The following is a 25,637-nucleotide window of genomic DNA, read 5'->3' on the forward strand; positions in this document are numbered from 1 at the left end:
ACACAACAGTCCAAAATCCTTGAGATACAGCAAAAACTATTCTAAGAGGTAAGTTTATAGCAATACAGGCCTATCTCAAGAAGCAAGAAAAATCTCAAATGAACAACCTAACTTTACACCTAAAGGACCTAGGGAAAGAAGAACAAACAAACCTCAAACCAGTAGAAGGAGGGAAATCATAAAGATTAGAGCAGAAATAAATGAAACAGAAACTTAAAAAAAAGCCCCAATAGAAAAGATCAATGAAACCAGGAGCTATTTCTTTGAAAAGATCAACAGACTTGATAGACCTTTAGCCAAACTCAGGAGAGAGAGAGAGAAAGAGACAGAGAGAGAGAGAGAACAGGAGGGAGGAGAAAGAGTGAGGGGAGACAGATCCAAGAACTTCTTATACTTACAAAAATGGGTTAGAAAAAAGTTTAGGGCAGAAAGCTGCCGCCACAGGGCAAAAGCGTCCAAGGTTAGTTAGCGAGATATTATAATGGGATCACAAGTAACTTGTTATATCACCTGAAGGAAATTACTTTTCATCTGGCACCAATATACTATTGTGCTTTGATCACAAACTCCACTTGCTGCCCAGACCCTTTGCTTCTTACACACACCAGTTAATGATTACTGTCTAATTGTTTTCTTCAAATTCATCATGTATGTAAGATCTTAGGAGCTCAACAAATAGAGACGAAACCCCTGTTCAGGGCTCTTGTCTCCTCCCAGACATTAGCCTCTCTCATATTCAATTCTGAGTCTGCTCTCTTGGTGGACAAGAGAGAACTCCAGGCTCAGAGTCTGTGACAAGAGAGTAGAGTGACAATGAGAGACGACTCAAACAAAATCAGAAATGAAAGAGGAGTTTCAAGAGTGGTTCAGTATTCACAAATCAATCAACATGATACATCACATCAGTAAAAGGATAAAAACCATATGATTATTTCAATAGATGTGGAAAAAGCAGTTGACAAAAGATATCATTCATGATAAAAACTCTCAACAAAAGAGTTTTACAGAGAATATACCTCAACCTGATAAAGAATTTATATGAAAAATCCACAGCTAATATTATACTTACTTGTGAAAAGCAGAACTTTTCCCCTAAAGTTAGGAACAAGATAAGAATGTCCACTGTCACTACTTTTATTCAATATAGTACCGGAAGTCCTAGCCACAGCAATCAGAGAAGAGAAAGGAATAAAAGGCATCTAAATTGGCAAAAAAGAAGTAAAATTTTCATTATTTGCAGATGACATGATGGTATATACAGAAAACCTAAAGACTCCACTGAAAAACTACTAGAACTGATGAATAAATTCAGTAAGTTGCAGGACAGAAAATCAACATACAGAAATCCACTGCATTTCTATACACTAATAAGGAAGCAGCAGAAAGAGAAATTAAGAAAACAATCCCATTTACAATTGCACCAAAAACAATAAAGTACCTATGGATAAACTTAACCAAAGAAGTGAAAGACCTGTATTCTGAAAACTATAAAACACTGATGAAAGAAACTGAAGATGATACAAACAAATGGAAAGATATTCCATGGTTATGGATTTGAAGAACAAATATTGTTAAAATGTCTATTCTACCCAAAGAAATCTACAGATTTAATGTAATCCCTATCAAAATACCACAGCATTTTTCACAGATCTAGAACAAACAATTCTAAAATTTGTATGGAACCACAAAAGACTCTGAATAGCCACAGAAATATTGACAATGAAAAGCAAAACTGTAGGTATCACAATCCCAGATTTCAAGTTATACCAAAAAGTTCTAGGAATCAATCAGTATGGTACTGGCACAAAAATAGACATAAAGATCAATAGACTAGAATAGAAAACCCAGGAATAAACCTTTGATTATATTGTCAATTAATCTTTGACATAGGAGGCAAGAATTTCCTATGGGAAAAAGACAGTCTCTTCAACGAATGGTACTGGGAAAACTGAAGAGCTACATGCAAAAGAATGAAACTGGACCACTCTTACACCACATACACACAAAAATTCAAAATGGATTGAGGACCTAAATGTGAGACCTGAAACCATAAAAATCCTAGAAAAGAGCACAGGCCGTAATTTGTCTGACACTGTCCATAACAACATCTTTCTAGATATGTCTCCTGGAGCGAGGGAAACAAAAACAAAAATAAACTATTGGGACTATACCAAAATAAAAAGCTTCTTTACAGAAAAGGAAACAATCAAAAAAACTCAAAGAGAACCTACTGAATGGGAAAAGATATTTGCAAATGATACATCTGATAAGGGGTTAGTATCCAAAATATATAAAGTACTTACACAATCCAACACCAAAACAAAAACAAACAAAAAATGTAAAAAATGGGCAGAAGATATGAACAGACATTTCTCCAAGAAAACATACAGATGGCCAACAGATACATGAAAAGATGCTCAACATCAGAGAAATACAAATTAAAACCACAATGAAATATCACCTCACACCTCTAGTGTATGAGGCTAGACACACACACACACACACACACACACACACACACACACACGAAACAACAAGTGCTGTGAGGATGTGAAGTAAAAGGAACCCTCATGCACTCTTGGTTGGAATGCAAACTAGTGCAGCCGCTGTGGAAAACAGAATGGAGGTTCCTCAAAAAATAAAAAATAGAACTATCATATGATCCAGTAACTCCACTACTGGCTATTTACCCAAAGAATACGAAAACACTAATTTGTAAAGATATATGCATTCCTATGTTTATTGCAGCATTATTTATAATAGCCAAATAATGGAAGCAGCCCAAGGGTCCATTAGTAGGTGAAGGGATAAAAGAGATGTGGTGTTGTTGGGATGAGCACTGGGTGTTGTATGGAAACCAATTTGACAATAAACTTCATATAAAAAAAAGAGATGTGGTGTGTATGTATATGTGTATACACACACACACACTATATGTATATATATATATATATATATATATGTATATATAAATACATACATACATACACACACACAATGGAGTATTACTCAACCATAAAAAGGACTGAAATCTTGCCATTTGCAACAAAATAGATAGATGTAGAGGGTATAATACTGAGATAAAACAGAAAGAAAAGTACTGTATGAGGAATTTAAGAAACAAAACAAAGAAATTTTTAAAAAGACAAAAAACAAGACTCTTAATTATAGAGAATTAATAGCTATCAGAGGTGAGTTGGGGGGGTGGGTGAAATAGGTAAGGGTATGAGGAATACTTGTATCACAATGATCACTGAGTAATTTCTAAAATCATTGAATCACTATATTGGACACCAGAAACTACTGTAACATGGTACATTAATTATAATAGAATTTTAAAAGTAAATTAAAAAAATGACTCTGCGATACCATAAAAATACCAAACTTAAAAGGTCTCCACTGAACAAAACTACTTTATACTCAAAATCAGTGTGTTGAGTCTAGTTTTCTTTCAACTTCACTGGGTGTATGGAGAGAAATACACATACAACAAATGTGTGTATTTAGAGCTCAAAAAAGGAAAAAAATCAATAAATTTTTCATAACGACGTCTTCAAATGGATTTTAACTGGATAGGGGTAGAGGAATTTAATTAGCAATGTGATTACAGGGACTTTCCTTTGCTTCTCTGTATCCTCATTTCTAAACTTAGGTTAATAATTCCTGCCCCAAATTCCTCCTTGAATTGCAGTAAGGAAAACCAGCGCTATAAAAATGTAGCTGCTATTCTGCTACTATTAAGAGAAGCTGGCATTTGAACAGATTATTTTGGATAACTCACACTCCCTTGTTCTGAACAGTTGTCCCAATCCTGTTCACGAAAGTCCAACCCGCAAGAAACACACAAGATTCCCCAATCTCAAAATCTTCTTCAAAGGTGGAAACCATACACTCCAAAAACAATCCTAAGAATGTCAATTCTTGTGAAATTCTATTACAACGTGAATGATCTCATTCCACGGGATGGATAGTATATTTCTCTCTCTCACACATCTATGAATTCATGGAGGGTAGAGACTTTGCCTTACTCAAGCATGAACTTTAATAAGTAGTTTCTAATCAAAGTTCATCCAAAATATCTAAATCTTAGTCATTTTAATAGATCAAATTATCTTAACTGACATTTTTCTGGATCATTAAATTTTCTTTACCTCAAATGCCATTAATGAATTTGAAGGAGATCAGAGTTTGCCATCCCAACACATGCCACAATGGTATAAGGGTTGTTTTGAGCCATAGGCAATAAGCTCTCTGCACCCCCCTTTTTGTCAAAAAAGCAGGACACAAATTTCCCTTTGTAAAGGTGACTTCATCTCCTATATGAGAAGGAAAACTACTCCAGAGACAATTTTCATCACCTGAGACAACTCTTATCTGTTTAACAGGCCTTATAAAACAAATCCTGATTTATCATATATTTCCTAGTCACCTTCCCATAACTTACCTCCACCCAGGAGCCCCAAACTCCTTTTCCTTTGTCTACCCTCTTTCCCATGATTTTCACCCTTTCTTAAGATGACATATAAGTCTCCAATTCTGTTTCCTTGAAGCACATTCCTTTGTGAACCCCCATGTGTACATAGGTAATTAAATGTTTTTTCCTCCTGTTAATCTATTATCAGTTTGATTTGCAGACCCAGCCAATGAACTTAGAAGTGTTGAGAAAGAGTTTTTCTCTTTCCCTAAAAATTCAAGATTAGTCTTTATGTTATTTAGTGAAATCAAATATTTTAGAACAAGTAGGAGGCATAAATAATAAATTAAGTGTATTAAGTACTATGCACTGAATTAAGTTCCAGACAGTAGTGTATGTACTTCTGAATACTTAAAAGAACTATTATTCTTACGTGGAGATATGGGAAAACGGTGCCCAAATCCACTTGGAATCGAGGTCAAAAGATCTAGAATTCAGAAAGTTTTGCTCTTTTAAGTTTGATCATTCTTTCATTATGCATATGCCACATTCCTAAAGAATGTGGTCATTACAGAGTTCCTATTTTTTGTAGCTGACAGTACAGTATTTTAGGGTGGAAGTGGGATGTTGGGATGAGGTGGGGGCAGAGGTACATCTAATTTAAACATTTTTTAAGCCCTCTTTTTACCTATTAAATTTAACTAATCCAAGGAAGTTTCCTGTCCCGTCAATTATTCCCCTAACCACACACACCCATGCTCATTTTCTCCTTGTAGCTTCCCTTATGTTGAAACACACAACCTCCCCCTTATCTCCACCTAACACTCCTTCCCTCTTCCCTGCTGAAACCAAATCCATACTATCTTCATGGCTAGAGAAGCCCCATCTCTTTGTGCAGACTTCCTGGAATTCCTCCAACCCTTATTCAGAATTTTCTTCTTGAACTGATGTCCAGTTGGTCTAATTTCTAAGTGCTGTCTCCCCAAATGAGATTAAATATTCCTCAAAGGCAACAGTCATTTCTCCTTTCGTTATTATGCATAGAGCAGTTCTTACATCCACGAGTTTAATGAATGCTAATTAAAGTTTGGCTATTTACCAAATATCCGTGTACTTCAAAGTCTGTTAGATGTTGACAGTAAAACTGTGAGTTCTATTTCTTTCATCACACTTAAAAACAAAGGCCACAAACTCATGGTAGTGTTGGGTTGGTGTTTTGTTTGGCCAGTGCAATGTTTAAACTGTTCTGAATTAGAATAATTCTGAGCTGAACATTCACTCCCCAGTTCACAGGGCTCTCTCACTCCCTTGTGTCCAACACCTATCCAGCTTCACTAATTTATGTTACTTCCAGCCTCTTGTACAACATCTGAAAGGGAGATTACATGAATCCAAATTAGGCCACTTTGGCATATGGATTATTTTGAGCTGAAGGCAATTGAGACCCAGCAAATTCAAGAAAAACTCTGACCTCTCCTTTAACTATTTAAAATAATTTAGATAGGTCATTCAAGTAAAAGTTATCTCCAGGCTCCCTATCTACATGACAGATCAAACACCTAATTGCCAAATATCTGCTCCTATCATCCTGTGAATTGCCCTCCTTCCTCCTTTTACCCCAGATCCCGTTCCCTAGCTCAGGATGGCATATAAGCCTCAATTGCCCAATTTACTATTGGGTCTCTTATGGGGCTCCTGTATGGATATAGTTAAATTTGTTTTTCCTCCTGTTAATCTATCTTATATCAATTTATCAGCAAAGAACCTAGAAAGTTAGAAGAAAAAAATTTCTTCCCCAACACATCCTTGATTTTACAACTTTGAATTTATAAGGAATAAATTAATTCTTAAAGTACGGGCTCTTCCTATATCAGCTACTGACTAGAGTTATTTATTACTTCCCAAACTTTCAACATTATAATGTCATGATTGATTATATTTCTCCACCACTGAGTTGCTGCATACTGTTTATAGTACACTCACTATGGAAGACAGGATCCAGTTAAAAAAAAATTCCCAAACCCAAGAGCAGATGGTATATTAAGTAGAGAAAGAAAACAGAACTGCTCAGCAACTATTTTGCTTTCTCAAAAGCAAATGATTTTTATGCAGGAAAGGACAGAAGAGACCTCATTAAGAGAGAACCTAGGTACAAGCAGAAGAAGTCACAACTTCTGATGAATTATATTCCAGGGAAAGCCTGCATATAGAAGCACAGCAATATTACAACCTTTGAAAAAAATTAAGAAAGGGGCACCTGGATGGCTCAGTAGGTTAAACATCTGACTTCGGCTCAGGTCATGATCTTACAGGTTTGTGCGTTCAAGCCCTGCATCGGGCTCTGTGCTGACAGCTCAGAACCTGGAGTCTGCTTCAAATTCTGTGTCTCCCTCTCTCTATGCTCCTTCCCTACTCTCTCTCTCTCTCTCTCTCTCTCTCTCAAAAATAAATAAAAAACATTAAAGACAAAAACAAAATGAAAAAACATGGAGGGACATCTCAAGAAGCCAGAGACTCAATCAGTTTCTTTTCTCCCAGTTTATTTCAAACTCTGAAACAAAAGGAAATTTGAATCCCTAGGTATTGCAGACAAGTTAGTTTGACACTAATTGCTAGCAAAATTCAAAATTTAATCAGTAAACTGAATATTCTGAGGGAAAAGATTGGGGATTTCTAGGAACTAGACATTCAAAATTCACTATGAATCAGTCATTTTTAAACTAGTATCATTTACTTTTGTGATAGATTAGGAATACTCAAGATGTTTATTTTTAGCAAAGCATTTGATTAAACTTTTTCTCATGATGTCTTATAATGAAGACTGACCTACAGGCTAGAATAGTTTGATAAATAAGGAGGACAGTGCTAACTGAATTCAGCTGATCATTGATTTGTCTCAGCAATATCTCCCAAGGCTGACTACATTCCCAAGCAGGTCTATATCTGGTACTTTCAGTACATGACTTTTAATTCTAATAAACATCCTGAAAAGTAGATGTTACTAATATGACGTTATTGATATGGAAAATAAGTTTCCCAAGGTCACAGAGCTAGTAAGTATCACCGTCAAGCTCTAAAACCAGCCTCCAAAAGTCCAGGGCCACTTCTACTGTGCCACACAGACAGAATTCTAGGTGAGCCACCATGGCAAAAGGAACGGTTTCATATATTATTAATGGCTTGGATGTCTGGTGAACAAACTCACCAAATGTGCAGGTGACATAAAACTAGAAGATAGAATTAGCATGATGAATGCCATGATCAAATCTAAAACATACCTAGCAAACTGGAAATTGGAAGCTTAGTGTCACACAAGAGAAAAAAAAATTGTTCATGTTCAGGACATTTTTAACTGTATAATTAAAAAATTAATAAAGCCTACTTTGATAGCAATGTGTTGGGGGTAGGGGAGAGGGAGGGAGAGGCTGGTGGTGGTGAGGTTTTCAGTCAACTGTGGTATATTTATTACAAAAGCCAATTAAGTGTTAGATGATTTTGTTTGAAGATAGGAATTCACTGCATTTTGCACTGTTCAGATTAGATTGAATTATTGAATTCAATTTGGGGCTAAGGATCTTCAGCACAGAGAAAGGTCTTAACTATGGAAGGAAACATAAAAGCAATGACTTTTTCGTGAAGATAACTAACATTTACTGACTTCTAGGTAACTATACAAAGTACTTTATGAACATTATTTCACTTAACCCTCACAATAATTCTATAGGTTAAGAATAATTCTATTCTTAACTCTGTACCACTTTAGAGTTTTCATTTCTTTACTATTTTTTGGTCATAGACTCCTTTCAGATGGATGAATTTTAGATCCTCTCTGTTGAAATATTATCTATATAATTTCACAAGTTGGAGGACTACTGACAAAAGTAAGCCTAATGAGAAACAGGTCCAAGGAAGCAGTGGGTCAGTTCAGTGTAAACAGAGCCTTATTAATGGCAACAGAAAGAAGGGATACCTCAAAAGTGGTGAGTTCCCTGTCACTGAAGTGTTCGATGAAAATGTGGCTTGTGTGTCAGAAATGCTACAAAGGAGATACTAACATGGATTATAGGTTGGTTTATGATTTTAAAGTACCCCTTTTACTATATGATTGTGAGCCTAATAGGTAATTTCGGCAATTTTTGTTTGATGGCAAGATAAAAGAGTTAAAAACTGGAAATAATTGTTTTTCCAGATCATTTTGCTGAACATGTCAAATAGAAGACGTAAATAATATTGTTTCCCATCTATATATTGATATTGGCTATATCAAGTACTTGAAAATGACCTCATCCAAAGAAAAAAAAGGTATATTCAACTGTTGATCTTGACGTGATTTATACTTAGTCATAATAAAAGTAGATTCTTTATTCCTCTGAATCCTTAATTACAATTTTGCTTCAGGTAAATACTGCATACACCAGATCCTAAAAAGATCCTAAAAAGATGTAGTCTTTAATGGGAACATTTACTAGTTTATAATTTTATGTTAATTTCCATAAAGGATGGGGAGAGGGCAGACAGGAAACAGAAGATAGACAACTCCTATTGTTCCGCTTTGCTTCTCGGATCCTTTAGCTAATGGCTGAAGGATTTTACAGATCTATTCCGACCCCCCCCCCCCCCGCCCATTTGCAGTATAATTCGCCCCAAGATACAGCCTCCCACAGCTCTAAAAGAGCACAAGAGCTAGTACTTTGCTCATCACATGTCATTCGGCGCACAAGCCTGACAGTTTGGCATACAAATTAAATGCTCATAGGCAAATCTTTTACCTGAAAATCTTCAGTCACTCTTCAGGTAGGAAGGAGAATGAAACTGCAGCTCAGAAATGCAATACCTCGGACTTGGGGCTCAGAACCAGGTGGAAGGGGTGGGGGCTAACTTCTCAATGAGGAGACGGAGACGTGAGGCTCTATCCGAGGCAGCTGGCCGCGGGATGTCTGCTTGAATTAAAGTGGCCTGTAACTCCCAGGTTTCTGCCATTGAAAAACCCAAAGGGCAAAGCTGACGAGCCAAGACCGACGGACACACAGCGGTCGCCCACCTCCCAGGTGTTCACTTACACAGCACATCGCCGGGGCGGCTGCGTGCCCAACGCCCCTCGGGACGGCCGCGGGGCCGGGGAGGCATCCAGCATTGGCCGGCTGCGTGCGCTGCTCGGTCCCCGAAGCCGCCGCCCGGGGGGCGCTGGTTGGCGTCAGGGCGGCGGGGTGCGGAGCGCAGCGCAGTCCGGCTGCAAGGCCAGCGGCGCCGCCTTCTCGCGCGCCTCACTCAAGTGGCAGCATTTGGAGGACGGGGTGTCCTTTGGCACGGCTCTGGGCTCTGGGCCCCTCCTCCAGCCGCCGTCGTCGCCGCCGCCGCGCCCGCCGCGCGCTCCTCGCGGGTTCGCGCCCCGAACCAGGCCAGCCGGGCCCCGCAGGTGGCAACCCAAGGGTGCTCGGCTCCAGCACGCGCCCTCTGCGGGCCGCACGCAAGTACAAGGCTGCGAGGACCGCCACCGACATGTCGGCTGGCGCCGGGTACAAGGCAGGGGCGGGACACCACCGCCCTCACTCCCACTATCCAGAGTGCTGCCGCTTCCCCAGCAGGAATTAGATCCCCAAATTTCCAACAAAACAGAAGTGAGCAACTCACTTTGCTGCCTGCCCCTCCCCCGCCCCTCATCCGAACCACCTGAGCTGCTAACTGTTCTGGGCTCTGCCCAGTTAAGAGGAGGGAATGGTCTCTGAGACCGCCGCACGACTGGCGGAGATTGCCTTGGGGAGAGCAGATGCTCGGCCCGCCACACTAAGCGGGTGAACTCGCAGAAGCCTCACCGCAGGCTTCCCAGCTAAGCGATCTGGAGCTCAGATCCAGGCGTAGCAGTCAAACCCACTTTGACCTCAAACCCCACTTTGCAGGGCTAGGCCAAGGATTCTGCCCTTCCTAACTAGTTTGCACCGTGAGCATGCAGAGCAAAAGTGCTTGGAGCATTTAGTCATTTAAAAGTACACATCCATTTTGTACGTCTCCATCCCAAAATACTCAAGAAGAACATTTTCCAAGTTTGTTTCTCAAAACAAAACACCTCTAGCCAAACACCATTTTCTCGCTCTTTAAACTATTGAAGTCACTCTCTCAACACATGGCCATTATTCAGTTGTGTTTCCCTGTGCGTTCCACGTGGTGCCTGCATCTGCCCCGCATGATTCCTAGCAGCAGTAAAAGCCCCAAGAGGACTACAAAAGAACCATTATTTTAGTTGTGTTCTACAGTGGAGTGGTCATGCAAAATCCATGCTTGGAGAGACTTTAGGGACAGCTTCACCTGACTCCTTCACATTACAGATGAGGACCCTGAGACTCACAGCTGCAAAACTAAATGTGTAAAAGAAACACCTGAACCTACAAAGCCCACAATTTGTAGACTAACGTGAAGCTTAGGTCTCTAAAGATATAACATAGGAAAGACTATAGTTAGATTGCTGAGGAGTTGAGAGCATACATTATACAAAATCTAGCTCAGAATCTTTCAGATTTTAAGTGCACCGAGCATTCTTACCACTATGTTTAAATTAACTAAGGTGACTTTATATACAAATACAGTAGCCCAGAAATGTAATTTTTCTGCATGATAATATGATTAGTGGAATTGCAGTGGGTACATTCTGACACAGAATGTGAATACACTTATGTTGATTTTATGTTGATTTGTCTGATATGTATCAATTTTTAATGTATACAAGTTGATTATACTAATACAAGCAAATTTTAGTTCTACATATTTCAGGCATATCATGCTAAATAATTATGATCAAATGCAAGGATCCACCTTTAGGCCTAATTCTTCACTTAACCTATTTCATTGCTTGCCCTCCTTCTTTCCCAGCATTAAGCCTTTACCAAACTAGTGCTGGAATAATCCATGAGACCTCTGGCTTCCACACTGAGAGCTCAGTGTCAGCCCTTGATGTGCTCAAGGCAAGAAAAGAGAAACTTGGAAATTTATGTTTCACTTCCCAGTTACCCCAGCAGAAGTGGGGGAGGAAAGAGTCTCCGGCCTTGCCTAGAAGAGAAATAACTTCCCTAGGCACACATCTTCTTCTTTCACTCAGTTCAAAGATACAGTGGATCTGGGGCACCTGGGTGACTCGGTTGAGCGAAGGACTCTTGACTTTAGCTGGATTCATGATCTTAGATTCGTGAGTTCGAGCCTGGTATCAGGCTCTGCTCTGTTCAGGTTCTGCACTGACAGCACAGAGCCTACTTGGGATTCTGTCTTCCTCTCTTTCTGCCCCTCCCCCACTTGTTCTCTGTCAAAATAAATAAAAATAAACTTTAAAAAAAAGATACAGTGGATCATCTTTACCAAATGTTAGTTGTTCTCTGACCCTTTGGTCTCAAGAATGGAGTCATGTGGAAGCTTTGTGCTGGGCCTCCCTGTTCCCTGTGGGTGGCACTTGTCACAGGGGCTGTTGTTCTGGCCAGACCCAAGCCAGGCTCTCCCTCCATCATCCTGGGTCTGGCGAAGACACAGAAAAACCCAAAAGCAGCCCTTGCCACCTGTCTGCGCTGCCTCTCCAGATTGGCCTCACACGCAGAGCCCCAAGTCTAAGGTGGTGTGGACGGGCCAGGCTGCAGACTGGCGGGGTCTTATTTGGGCTGCTGGCTGACCCCCACAGCTAGAGGTACTTGATTCACTCAGAACTAGGAAGGATGCAGGCCCTGAACTCACTGCGGCCGTAGGAGAAGCTGCTTTTCCGAGTGCTTTTGAGAAGAAACCTGCCTCCAACCTTAGGATGTCAAAAGGTAAGCAGAGCCTTGGCCTCTCCTCGGGACTGCAGGTCATGCTTTGGTCAATATGGTAAGAGCCAGAGCTAAGATGGCTCGGAGGAACCGAGCGCCCCCTGCTGCTGGGGCTCAAAAAGGCTGGCTTTTCCTCAAAGCCACCGCTGCCTGGAACTAGGAGCCAAACAAAGCCCAGCGTTTCTGCTCTCCTGTCATCCTCCCATCCTGGCTTGAACAAGATGGTTGACGAGGGAACCCGGAGCTCATCAAATTGGTAGTGACGCCGACTGTACGATTTTAAAATCGTGCTAAATAAAACTTTTAAAAACTGGAGAACAGGGGCGCCTGGGTGGCTCAGTCGGTTGAGCGTCCGACTTCGGCTCAGGTCATGATCTCGCGGTTCGTGGGTTCGGGCCCGCATTGGGCTCTGTGCTGACAGCCTGGAGCCTGCTTCGGATTCTGTGTCTCCCTCTCTCTCTCTCTCTCTGCCCCTCCCCTGCTCACGCTGTCTCTATCTCTCAAAAAATAAATAAATGTAAAAAAAATTAATAAAAACTGGAGAACAAAGTGAGAGAGGAAACGAAGGACCCCAAAGACAGCCTAACTTGAATGTGGTTAGGGTGAGGGAGCCTGGGTTCTAACAAATGTGCAGTGGGTTTTTTTTTCTGAAGGGCATGGAAGGAAGCATAATTAAAACAGTAACAATAAAATACTAGAATCTGAGCACAAGCAGTCTGACCCCAGAACCCATGCTATCAACAGCAAAGAGGTATTAAGCTGGATTGAGGACTGTATGCCAGATACTAACTTACCCTTGTAAAGAAATCCCATTTCCAACCCAGCCACCTACAACACTTCCACTCTGGACAGGTCAGAGAGAGGTAGGTAGCTGACTCCCTCCACTGGTTTCTCCATCTAAACCCTGAGCACCTCTAACTTCCATTCCTGCTTCAGGTTGACCACTCAGAGCTTACATCTCTGGGAGAAGCAAGGGAGGCCATGCCAGCGAGGTAGAAGGAATCTTCTTTCTAAAAGAACTCTAACTAGTGAAATGACGTGGCCCTGTCAGGAGAGATCTGGTCACCAGGACTCACCTGCCATTGGGGCTCTTACTAGAACACCAAAGATAAAATGTCTTCATTTGCTTTCTGATAACAAAGTGATGAGGACAGGACAAGTAGATGGCATAGTATGTGAATGTTCATATAGAGACTAGAGCATGCATGTCCATTAGAGAGTTATGGAAGTCACAGAAACAATTTATAAAGGATAAAAAATGAGGCAGAAAAAAATTACCATTATGATACACCATCATGGGGTATAAACTGATTGACTAGCACACAGATAAGACCTATGAGAAAACTCATTTTGATTTTCATAATAATAAAACTATGTTAAGATAAAAATAATGCTTTTATTTTATGCATATACAAATTAAAATTGTATCTCCTCATTTCTCATAAATAGTCCACTAGTCCAGGGTGGGGGGAAACCAACTTCTTAGTGGTTACTGGAAACAAGGCTATTTCCCACATATACTCTTCACTGATTCAGGTTTTATGAATTATTTTTTATGTTTAGGCTAAAATGGTCTCTCCAAAATATGTCTTAAACATGCTAAGATATTTTAGATTTGGCTGAGAGACCCAGATATCTCCTCTGAGTAGGCGACAGACATATTTTCATGTCAGGCCCTAGACTAGGGTTTTAGGATTCAAAGCTATAAAAAAAATTCAGCAGCAGAAGTGACACATTGATTCTTCAATTTTTTGTAGCCCAAGACACATAAACACATTTCTTGATGAAGAACTAGCTGTAGGTATGAAAATGGTGTCATCCTTCACTCCTGAAACTTTTTCTGCACCCCATGTAATACTCCTAGTTTTTCCTATGCCATAGCAGGCTTCAAAAGCTTGTTATAAACCTTAATTACACTGTTGTGAAAGACCTATGCTTGGTCAACATTTTCTCAGAATCAAAGAGCAAATTATCAGATTACTTGACCAGCTAAACAAGTGCCAATATAAACCCACTGGGAGAATTTCCCATTTTAATATTTTAATATATATCTGAATATGTTTAAAAGTTCTTATGCCCAAAGTAAATTTTCAAAGCTTCATTTTAGGCTATTCTAGTCTTATTCATTATGTCACTGAAATGAGAAGTGATTTACATTATCTTCCTTATAGGAAAGGCAAGAATCCAATCACCCCTCAGAACTTCTCTTTTCCTGAGGAAAAAATGTTTAACTTTTTCTCACAGAATTTCCTTTACTCATGTTTGTCAGGCTTCACTAGACCCATTATTGTTCTCCAGATGCAATTAAATGTCTGCCAACGCAAACTAGGGAAAAATTTCAAATAAGAGTTTAACTAGCACAGAGCATTAGATAGAGTATTAAGGAACAATATTTCCCGACCTTGTATTATATAATCCAATTCTGTTCATTAACAATTAGACAAGTTGTCAACTGTGCCATAGGCCTATTTCTTCTCTCTTGTTTCATATTTCCTTAAAGTTCTGCATTCTCAGTTTTAGTATTGTGAATAAAAGGAAAACTTCATTTACAATGGAGTTAGGAGACCAGCAGGGGGAGCTCTCGTGCCCTACCACTGTTGTCAATTGCAGACTCCATAGGAGGAGAGGGACCTTGAATACTATACTACCCCAGCAGCAGGAAGAAGAAAGGCTTTCCTCCTTCACCGGCAGTAGCCCAGCCAATGAGAGACTGTCACTACTCAACCAATGAAAAGCTACTATGCTTGGAACTCCTAGTTTTCATGGACTTTTTGTTTGTAACAGCCTTCCCAACTCCTCTCTTTCTTCCATATAAGTGCGGTCCTCTCTTTTGTTCTCTGGACTTGCCTATGGTTTTGCTGTAGCTTGCCTGTGCCCGACTTCAATTGTCTGCTATTTCTGAATAAATCCATTTTTGCTGATTAAAATAACTGGCAGTTTTATTTTTAAGGTTAACAGTCTTTAAGCTTATTAATGTATATTTGTCAGTAAATAAGTCTCCTTGTACCTATGGAAGATCTGTCTGAAGATCTTTACACTAAATTAAATATATTTTGGAGTCTTTATTTTAAATCACCATCAGTGCTCTATTTCTCTTGTATAAGTAAATTTAATACTCCCCCCCCCCCAAGAGGTAGAAATGTCTGGAAATAAATTAGCATCTTATTTTTAAAGATTATTTTGCTGTCTTTAATGGTGACCTATATTTGTCCTCTCCCTGTATTGTAAACATCTTGAGGACAGGAACTGTGTACTTTATGTATTTTATGTACTTATTTCTGGTGCCTGGCATATGGAAGATATTAAATGTTTGCTGAATTGAACATTCTTACTCTGCTGTGGTGCTTACTATGATTTCATCTCACTTTAAACAGAGGAAAACATTACTACTTAGATCCATGGGTCTGAGCTTCTTTAAGTCTTTAACCATGTTTATTTGGACAACCATTTCTGGCACTGAGATGGGGCCAACTTCATTTGATTACAATGTGGGTATAAGACATTTAAAACCAGGTAAATACTACAATCATTGTTCCAAAATTTATTATTTCAGACATCATATTGTATTATATGTTTTTTACTTAGGGCATATGTGCCTTTCCATTATGACTCATTATCCATTGTCTGAATACCATGGTTGTTAAAAATAATGTTCCAGTTTGATCAAAATAGTTCAGCTTCCCTCCTGGAAATGTGGAGATTCTGGATAAAAATTCTGGATAAAAAATTTTATTATTCCCATTTTCAAAGTATATTTAGCAAATATTTAGCTTTAATATAAAAATTATTAAACATTAAGATGTTTATTCAAGAATTTAGGGGTATTAGAATAGATATCTGAGGGGTATTCACATGGGTGAGGGGATTAATCTACATTGCTCTCGTGGGAAGAACCACCAGGAAAAAATCATGGGAGGCAGATCTGGATTTAATTAAGAAAGGACTTTCTAAATAGCACTGCTAGGAATTTACCCAAGGGATACAGGAGGGCTGATGCATAGGGGCACTTGTACCCCAATGTTTATAGCAGCACTCTCAACAATAGCCAAATTATGGAAAGAGCCTAAATGTCCATCAACTGATGAATGGATAAAGAAATTGTGGTTTATATACACAATGGAGCACTACGTGGCAATGAGAAAGAATGAAATATGGCCCTTTGTAGCAACGTGGATGGAACTGGAGAGTGTCATGCTAAGTGAAATACGCCATACAGAGAAAGACAGATACCATATGTTTTCACTCATATGTGGATCCTGAGAAACCTAACAGAAGACCATGGGGGAGGGGATGGAAAAAAACAAAAGTTAGAGAGGGAGAGAGCCAAACCATAAGAGACTCTTAAAAACTGAGAATAAACTAAGGGTTGATGGCGGGGGGGGGGGGGGGGGGGGGAAGAAGGGGAGGGTGGGTGATGGGCATTGAGGGCACCTGTTGGGATGAGCACTGGGTGTTATATGGAAACCAATTTGACAATAAATTTCATATTAAAAAAAAGAAAGAAAGGACTTTCTATTGGTTAAAGTTTACAACAGGACAGAATGGTTTGTGGGCTTCCTCTTAAACCAGAAGTTAGGTAATCTATCTGGAACATAGCATGAAGATTTTTAAAAGGAATAGTAAAATTCTATATCTTCTAAGGAAATTTCTCCAAAGCTAAGATTCTATAACTTAGGAGTTATTTTCCAATATAAAGACATGTGAGCTGGCCTTTGGACTGCATCCATTCCAACACTAAGGCATCATCTTGATGTCTTACTGTGTGTGCCCTGTACAAGGGCAGAGAGAGCCCTGCTATATTTGTTGCTAAGGAAGCAGTTTGTCATCTTTTAAAGATTTTTTCCTTAAAACAAGCAAGTCTACTACCACATGTATTAATTGGTATGCAAGGAAGAATTCTAGCTGATTCAATATAAGCAACAGTCTATCCACATGGGGATATTTTATGGCTTGTGATATTTCACGTAACTGATAACGTTGCTTGAGGAAATAGGGAGCTACTATAACTTAGAGGTAACAATGATAATTACTATTTACTGAGCACCCACTATGTGCTGGGAGCCACAATGGCCTTCCACACGCTATCTCATTTAATCCTCACAATAACACTTTGCGCTATGTATGATTTCTGTTTTAAATATGAGGAAATGGAAGCTAGAACTTGAATTTGAACCCACGCCTGAGTCTAAAGTCTCAGTTGTTCACACAATGGCTCATTATTCTTCCAATTTTACTGATGAAGAAAACAAAAGGCATAAAGCCTTACCACCTTACCTCAGTAGTCATAAATGTAGTAGTAGAGATTGTAGTAAAACTTGTTTCTCTCAGATGTTGCCTTTGTAGCTCTATTCGCAATTCTTTGGTCTTTTCCAAAGCTTCTTTTCATGGAGTTTTAATGACAAGTTTCTCTTCCATGTAAATGTTCCGCATTTAGGGCTTATTTCCTTCCCAAGATTTTCACTCCATTTTTGTCCCAACTACTTCATTGCCTAGAGTGGCTGAGGAGAGTAATATTGGTAAGATGTCTACCGAAACTAAAGCCCTTGGTTTGGAATAGTTGAACTGATACCATCTTCTTTCTTTCTGGCTGTGATTAGAGAGTACAACTAATAGTCTTCTAAGGTCACTCCTGGTTCTGAATAATAAACTCCTATCATCTGATTATAGGTCTTTTCTTTTTGGCAGCTGAACAAACAAACAAAAAGTAACCTGTTTATCCAAGAGTAAATCCAGAACCTATTCCTATTTCAATGCACTGGCAAATATTTTCTTCTGCAACAAGAGAATACTTCCACTGCTCAGCTCTGCTTCTGCATAACCATCTGTAAAGCCGTGGGGGGACTGTCTGTATTGAACTGTTACATTTTATCTCATAACTGATTCCTGTTCCAGGAATCAAAGGTTGATGAAATGTAAAAAAAAAAAATAAAATAAAACCCCCCAAACAAAACACTAATATTCTGTCATATAGTGAGTCTGACAGATCTCTCTATTAAAAGGACATGGCAAAAGTAAAAAATGAATGATTATGCCTGCAGAACACTTGCTACTTGTTTAGATTATAGGCCTAGGAAGCCCAGATGTGTTATGAAAAAAAAAATCTAGTATAATTTTAGATGGAATGTCCATTAAATTAGTAGGTATGCCATTTGGATAGAGTAAAGAAATGCCTTTTAAAGACTGGTACAAACTGCATTCTGGGTTCAATCATATTGGGCCATCCATGCAGGGCTGATAAAGGCAAGCACGGTGACAAGTTAATAGAAAGCGTTACTGATAATTTCTGGAGGCAAGGATTTTTTTTGTGTGTAAAGTCTTCCTTCAAGCACTGGCACTGGTACTGAAATTAGTGGAAACTTCTTTTCAACAGCAGCTAAAATTGAGTTTCTTCTCTACAGCTGGCTCAGTCCTGCATAGCTGACAAGACTGACAGACGACTCTGGATATGTAGCTGTTCCCTCCACAACTTAAGCAAAAATGAGAAAAGCAGAATACGTGGCCTATTTTAGAATTACCTCCAACTATAAAAAACAGCATCAGAAAATTACCCTTTAAAAACAGAAGATGGGTTGGGAACTCAGAAAACCACTGACGATTGATTAAATAGTTTTCCCTCTCATATTTGCATTCACTTTTTCATCATGTATTATTTTTGAAAAAATGTTTAATTTAATTATAAATCTAGTAATCAAGAGACTTGAGTTAAAGCCCTGGTTTTATCCCTAAATAATTGGGAAGCTTCAAAAAATTTCAGGTCTCTTAGAAAAAAACTATTTGCTTATCTATGAATCAAGACCAACTATCAAGTTACATTTTAGCATTGTTCATATATCAGTATTTTATTAGGTTTCATTGAAGACTATTAGTGACTGACCAGAGCTAAATTAATTCTAACCATTAGTTTTTTCAAGATTAAACAGAATAGAGGTGCCTGGTTGACTCAGTCTGTAGAGCATGGGATGCTTGACCTCAGTGCTGTGAATTCTAGCCCCACGCTGGTCATAGAGCTTACTTAAAAAAAAAAAAGGGGGTGCCTGGGTGGCTCAGTCGGTTAAACATCTGACTTCGGCTCAGGTCACGATCTCATGGTTTGTGAGTTTGAGCCCCACATCGGGCTCGGTGCTGTCAGCACAAGCCTCTGTCTCCCTCTCTCTCTGCCCCTCCCCGCCTCTTAAAAATAAATAAACATTAAAAAAATAACATAAAAGATTAAACATAATAAAAAATCAGTATGTTATTCAAAGATAAAACTTCTTACTGTTTTTTAAATATATTTCCTTTCAATATTTTATATATTTTACAGTAAATATTTACATACTCATACTTTATGTAGTGGTTCTTATTCATATACAGTTCAATCATATGACTTTGACTTCACATGAAATAGTATTGAATTTTTCTATAACTATTGGCTATAAATTTATAGAATTTAGTTGAATGAAACCACAGTTTCATTTAGGGAAACAATCTGGAATATAATACATTTCTTTCTGATTTGAAGCAAGTATGACTAGATTTTTACATAACTGCAAATGGATGTGTGGCATCATTTGAAGATTTCACTGTTTATTAAGAATTAAAAGCTGTTCATGGAATTTATATACTTTACCTAACTTGGAATCAGACATTCCTCATGCTACAGTCCTTTTGTGGTTATTATTTAATATCTTTAATTTTTCAAAGCTTATTTCTCTTTTTAAAAATCCCAGATGAAGAAAGAGAGGTAAAAATTACATAAAACATTTGCCTTCTCGTCATTTTACCTCGTCCGTGTGGGTCAAACACAAAAGTCTAGTCATACTTGCATTAAATGGGAAAGAAGTATGCCCTAAAATTCTAATTTGTTTCCCATTCCATAAGTCAACACACAAGTTTTATTTAATCATACCTTGTAAATATCACTGGAGAAAACAAATTTCAAAGTATGTTCTTTCAGCATAAGCTATGGTAAGCTATGCAATTTTCATAAGAATTGTAAAAAAAAGACCAAGAACCCAATACTTTGAGCTTGGCATTTTGAGGTGGGGGATCCTCCAGGAGTAACATGAACATATATGCCTATGACCATGACTTAAAAAAAAGCCCTTCTTCTAGTGCCATCAAGGCAAGTGGGAAAAGTTGGATAGGAATAGAGCATGGTGATAATGGAACAATATCTAAAGGCAGTTCATAAATGACCATTAGCTTAACCTACTCTGAGGCCTTTGAATATGTAGATGTTTGCAAAGCAAGTTAAGAAACAAACCAAAAAGATCAAAGTAACCTGAGATTGAAAGTCGCATCAAAACCAGATCCATGAGAAGATCAAATATTCCATGATTGTCCTCAAAAAGTTCATAATTACATCTTTGGGGCGCCTGGGTGGCGCAGTCGGTTGAGCGTCCGACTTCAGCCAGGTCACGATCTCACGGTCCGTGAGTTCGAGCCCCGCGTCGGGCTCTGGGCTGATGGCTCAGAGCCTGGAGCCTGTTTCCGATTCTGTGTCTCCCTCTTTCTCTGTCCCTCCCCCGTTCATGCTCTGTCTCTCTCTGTCCCAAAAATAAATTAAAAAAAAAAAAATTAAAAAAAAAAAAAAAGTTCATAATTACATCTTCAAAAATGAACAAAAAGAAACCCAAAAATGAACTGCCAGTGTAGCTGCCTGGATCTAAAGAACGGTGTCAACTCTCAACTTTAAATTGGAATATTAAAAGGAAGTGTTTAATAAAGTTTTATTTGCAATGAAATTCAAAACCCATAAACGATTTCCAGTTTGGCATTGGCAAATTCTAGTTCATAGCAGCTTAATGTTTTCAGATAAAGGCAGTGGTTTCAGAAGTTGAAGAACAGAAGTTCAGGGGGCCAACAATGGCTTTTTAGAATGGATTACTACAACTTGAACCTTTTTGCATTTTTCTTCACTGACTTCCTTGACATTTTGTCCTTCCATATATGCCAAGAGTCTGGTTTTGTGAGTCACTGAATTCAGCTTTTTTTCTGAAAGTGATCTCTCAATCTGAGATAATTGAATGTTGTTGGCAAGCTCTATTACTTTACTTCGTGTTGGCTAGAGGAATGTGGTTACAAAGCAGTCATCAGCCTAGGGCCTCAGGGAAAGAGAACTTGGAACACCACGCTTCACAAAACAAAGGATCCTCAAAGAAATGAGTCCCACTCCCAGCCAAATATGACAGAACTGTGCCACTCTAGCAGCACCACTTCCCAAAGCGGAATAGGGCACATCCCAAATTTGATGAAAAGCATCTAAAATCTCCAGATATTGATCAAAGAGTGAATATTTTATACTCACAAAAATGCCACTGATAGTGATTTGTATAGAAGTGAGAATACAACAATTCAGCACAACAGACTCATCTAGAACTTGCATGACCCGCTAGGAGTTCTTGCCCTTCGGCTCCATTACTGTCAAAGGCCCTTGTACACAAGACCCCAAGACAGGTCAGACCACATGGGACTCTTAGGCAGCTACAGCACCAGTAGAATTTGTACCAAACTGGGTGGAGGCCTATCATGTGCAGGGAGGAAGCCAAGTGCTTCATCACAACTCGGACCAGCTCCCTTCTCTAGTTCCCTTACACCTTTGTTTCTCAGCTCTGGTGAAATCCCACCGTTATGCTTTACCTCAGCCCCTTTCACAGCAGCCCTGAGAATCTTAATCCCATTTTCCTCAAGCTCTTATATCCTCATCTTGTCCTAGAAACCTCTCCTCCAGGCCCAATGGGAATCCTGGCCCTCCCCTGAGGATAAGCTTTCTCCTGCAAAATGAATAAAATTCTCCGGCCCACTCCTGTCTCCCAATGTGAGCATTTCCCTGCTTCTTAAGGCCTTTGCCCTGTGTTCATACTCTCTGCTACACTTCATCTCTTTTTTATGTAAGCCTCTTATGTCACTTTCCCTTGTTCAGCGGGAACTTCAGGGCCTGCATTCACCCTTTCTTTCCACCTGGTGACTGCTTAATGTTGGAGGTGATCTTGTCCATGTTGAATAGAATCAAAAAGATAAACTTCTTAGTGATAATATGAGACTGTGGATCACCTCAAGAATTTATAATTTTATCAATAATGTTAAAAGTAATGTGATTATAGTTTGTGTATAATAGAACTCATCTAAAATATATAAGTATTTATATAGAATTATAAAAATAATTTCTTACTGGTTTCTGTCCAATAAGTGAAACAGTGTTTAAGTTGCTTCAAATTAATTAGTGTAAAAAATAGCATGGCACCCAATTTTTAAAATGAAACTGCTTATTTGAAGGGTCTGCTTACATTCTAAAACGTAGAGTAAATTTAACTTCTGCTAAAAAACTGTTCTTTCATGACCTGATATTTAGAGTCTTACACATTAAGTCTTGTATACTATCACTATACTTTCTCTTGTTAGCATTAACTTTTTAAGTTCTAGAGATGTGTGGAAATAATCTTCAGGTGGCTTTATAGATGCATTATTACTATATCCCCATTAACTTAGATTCCCCCCCCCCCAATGAATATAGCTTTCTCTTCCCTCAATCAGGCATTCTAATTAAAAAATATATACAATTAAACTGAGGGTTGATGGGGGGTGGGAGGGAGGGGAGGGTGGGTGATGGGTATTGAGGAGGGCACCTTTTGGGATGAGCACTGGGTGTTGTATGGAAACCAATTTGACAATAAATTTCATATATTGAGAAAATAAATAAATAAATAAATAAATAAAATAAAATATATATACAATTAAAAAATAAAAAAAACAAGGTGAACGTAAAACTCATGTAGAATCCACTCTTCCCCTCAGAAAGTCATTCTTTCATAAATAGCTCTTGGGATTACAGCTTACATAATTTTTTTACTATGAATAGTAAATATGCTTCTTCCATAAGAAATAAGGTTAACAACCTCATGTGTAGCGGTTCTTACTTTTTCTAGTATACAAATATATTCTAGATATATAGCATGCTGTGTGGTATGTGTGTGTGCATGTGTATGTGTATGTGAACAAAATTTAGGTGGTCATTTGTTTTTATAATAATAATATCTCATTATATATGCTTCTCTATGTTAATATTTTTGTACTACACAGTGTTATGAAAATTTCTCCAAGTAACTGTTTAATGTTGGAGGTGATCTTGGCATAAGGAAAAAATATAGTAATTTTGAATACAGATGTGTGAGGCCTTGGGTGACTTAAAAAATTGTGATTTAGTTTTCTTACCTATAAAATTACCACCACCTACTAAGTTGTTGTAAGGACCAAATGAGTTCCTAGCTCAGGGCACATGCTTCTTAAGAACCTTATTTACCTCTTTTAATGGCTGCATAATACTACATGATGTGGGGGTGCCATCATTAGTCACTCACCAACTGAGGGGCATTTACTTTGTTTTCAGTCTTTGACTATTACAAACAGTGCTACAACACACATAATTGTATGTAGATCTCATCTAGCAGTGATTTTATTTCCATGGGACAGGATCCTAAGAGTGGGAGAGATAAATATATTATTAATTTCAATGGCTAAGTCATATTTCTTTTTAAAAAGGCTGAAACAGTTACCATTTCCACATACAAGAAAGTACCCTTTCCCTGAATGTCTTCAGCAAGAGGTACTTCCCCTTTTCACTTTTGCTCATCTAATGGCTATGCAGTAATATATTGATGTTATTTTATTTGCATTTCCCTAACTCCTAGCAAAGTTGGGCATGAGTTCATGTTTAGTGACCTCTTGGATTTGCTTTCTCCCAATCTCATTTGCCGGTTTTTTCTTTTTGGCTAGTTGTGTTTTTATACATTTGTAAGCACTTTTTATATAGCTTAAACCTCTATCATGTATTTCAGGTCATTTCCCTAAGTTATGATTTCCTTTTTAATTTTATTATTATTATTATTATTGAAATTTATTTGGTTTTTCTTTCTTTTTTAAATTAATTAATTAATTATTTTTAAAGAGAGAGAGAGCACAAGAAGGGGAGAGGGCAGAGGGAGAGAGAGAATATTAAGAAGGCTTCACGCTCAGCATGGAGCCCAACATGAGGCTCTTGGGGCTCTATCCCACAATGCTGGGATCACGAACTGAGCCCAAATCAAGAGTCCAATGCTCAACCAACTGATACACCCAAGCACCCTGATTTATTTATTTATTTTAGAGACAGAGAGAGCACAAGTGGGGGAAAGGGACCAAGGGATAAAAAGAGAATCTTGGGGCGCCTGGGTGGCACAGTCGGTTAAGCGTCCGACTTCAGCCAGGTCACGATCTCGCGGTCCCTGAGTTCGAGCCCTGCGTCAGGCTCTGGGCTGATGGCTCGGAGCCTGGAGCCTGTTTCAGATTCTGTGTCTCCCTCTCTCTCTGACCCTCCCCCGTTCATGCTCTGTCTCTCTCTGTCCCAAAAATAAATAAAAAACGTTGAAAAAAAAAATTAAAAAAAAATAAAAGAGAATCTTAAGTAGGCTCCCCACTCAGCACAGAGCCCAACTCAGGGCTTGAGCCCATGATCCTGGGATTATGACCTGAGCCGAAATCAAGAGTCAGATGCTCAACCAACTGAGCCACCCAGGAACCTCCATTGCTTCTTTTTTTAAAGTTAAGTTTATGTTGAAGCACAACGTTCACTTCCTTTTGGTTGATGTTTAATCCTTTTTAAATGGATTAAATTTTTAAATTATGTGTGTATTTTCTTTCATAGCTTCTAAGTCCTATCTCAGTTAATCAACAACTTGAGGAATATTTCTTGCATATGAAACCTATTATTTTTTCCTTCTTTTCTTTAATCAACCTGGAACTTCTTGAAATACTCTTTTCCAGATGAATACACTGTTAGGTCAGCACCATTTTAAAAATAACCCATCTTATCCCTTTTAACTGAAATACCATTTTTGTTACATATCAAATACCCACATGTACTGGAATCTATTTCTGAGCTCTCTCTATTCTGTCCTCTGACTTGTCTCTTACTAAGCCCAAACCGAAGCCAATATAAGGAGGTTGTGATATGTTTTAATCTTGTAAGGCTAATCATTCCTCATGAGTCTTATATTCATGTATTATCTCACATAAACTTTAAGATCACTTTAGCCAATTCCTCCCAAATATTAGTCAAATTTAAATTACAATTATATTACATTTCCTTAATTTGGGGAGAATTCATGGTTTTTTCATATTGTATCTTTCTATCTAAAGACATATTGTTTGATGTCTTTTTTTAATTAAAAAAATTTTTTAAATGTTTATTTATTTTTAAACAGAGAGAGAGAGACAGAGCATGAGCGGGGAAGGGGCAGAGAGAGAGGGAGACACAGAATCCGAAGCAGGCTCCAGGCTCCGAGCTGTCAGCACAGAGCCCTACACGGGGTCGAACTCACAGACAACGAGATCATGACCTGAGCCAAAGTTGGATGCTCAACTGACTGAGCCACCCAGGCACCCCTTGGTGCCTTTATATAACATTTTATTTTTTTTTTTTAGAT

The 25,637-nt window shown here is 38.6% G+C and overlaps 1 protein-coding gene across 7 annotated transcripts in view; it reads right to left on the bottom strand.

The window, feature by feature from the left end:
- Positions 1-25,637, bottom strand: part of CUNH2orf88 (chromosome unknown C2orf88 homolog) — a 63,791-nt gene that overhangs the window by 21,207 nt on the left and 16,947 nt on the right. For 3 of the 7 annotated variants that reach the window (XM_019462273.2, XM_019462276.2, XM_019462253.2), the window contains exon 2: positions 17,470-17,693. The exons of 1 other annotated variant lie outside the window; for it this stretch is intronic. The gene's annotated coding sequence lies outside the window, so the exon portion shown is untranslated. Of the gene's footprint in view, positions 1-9,183; positions 9,812-17,469; positions 17,694-23,534; positions 23,553-25,637 lie in introns of those variants that run through there. 3 more of the 7 variants (XM_019462277.2, XM_019462284.2, XM_019462266.2) reach the window with 3 other exon arrangements.

This window comes from Panthera pardus, unplaced genomic scaffold, assembly GCF_024362965.1.
Source record: "Panthera pardus isolate Hobbes unplaced genomic scaffold, ASM2436296v1 HiC_scaffold_10, whole genome shotgun sequence".
Taxonomy (NCBI): domain Eukaryota; kingdom Metazoa; phylum Chordata; class Mammalia; order Carnivora; family Felidae; genus Panthera; species Panthera pardus.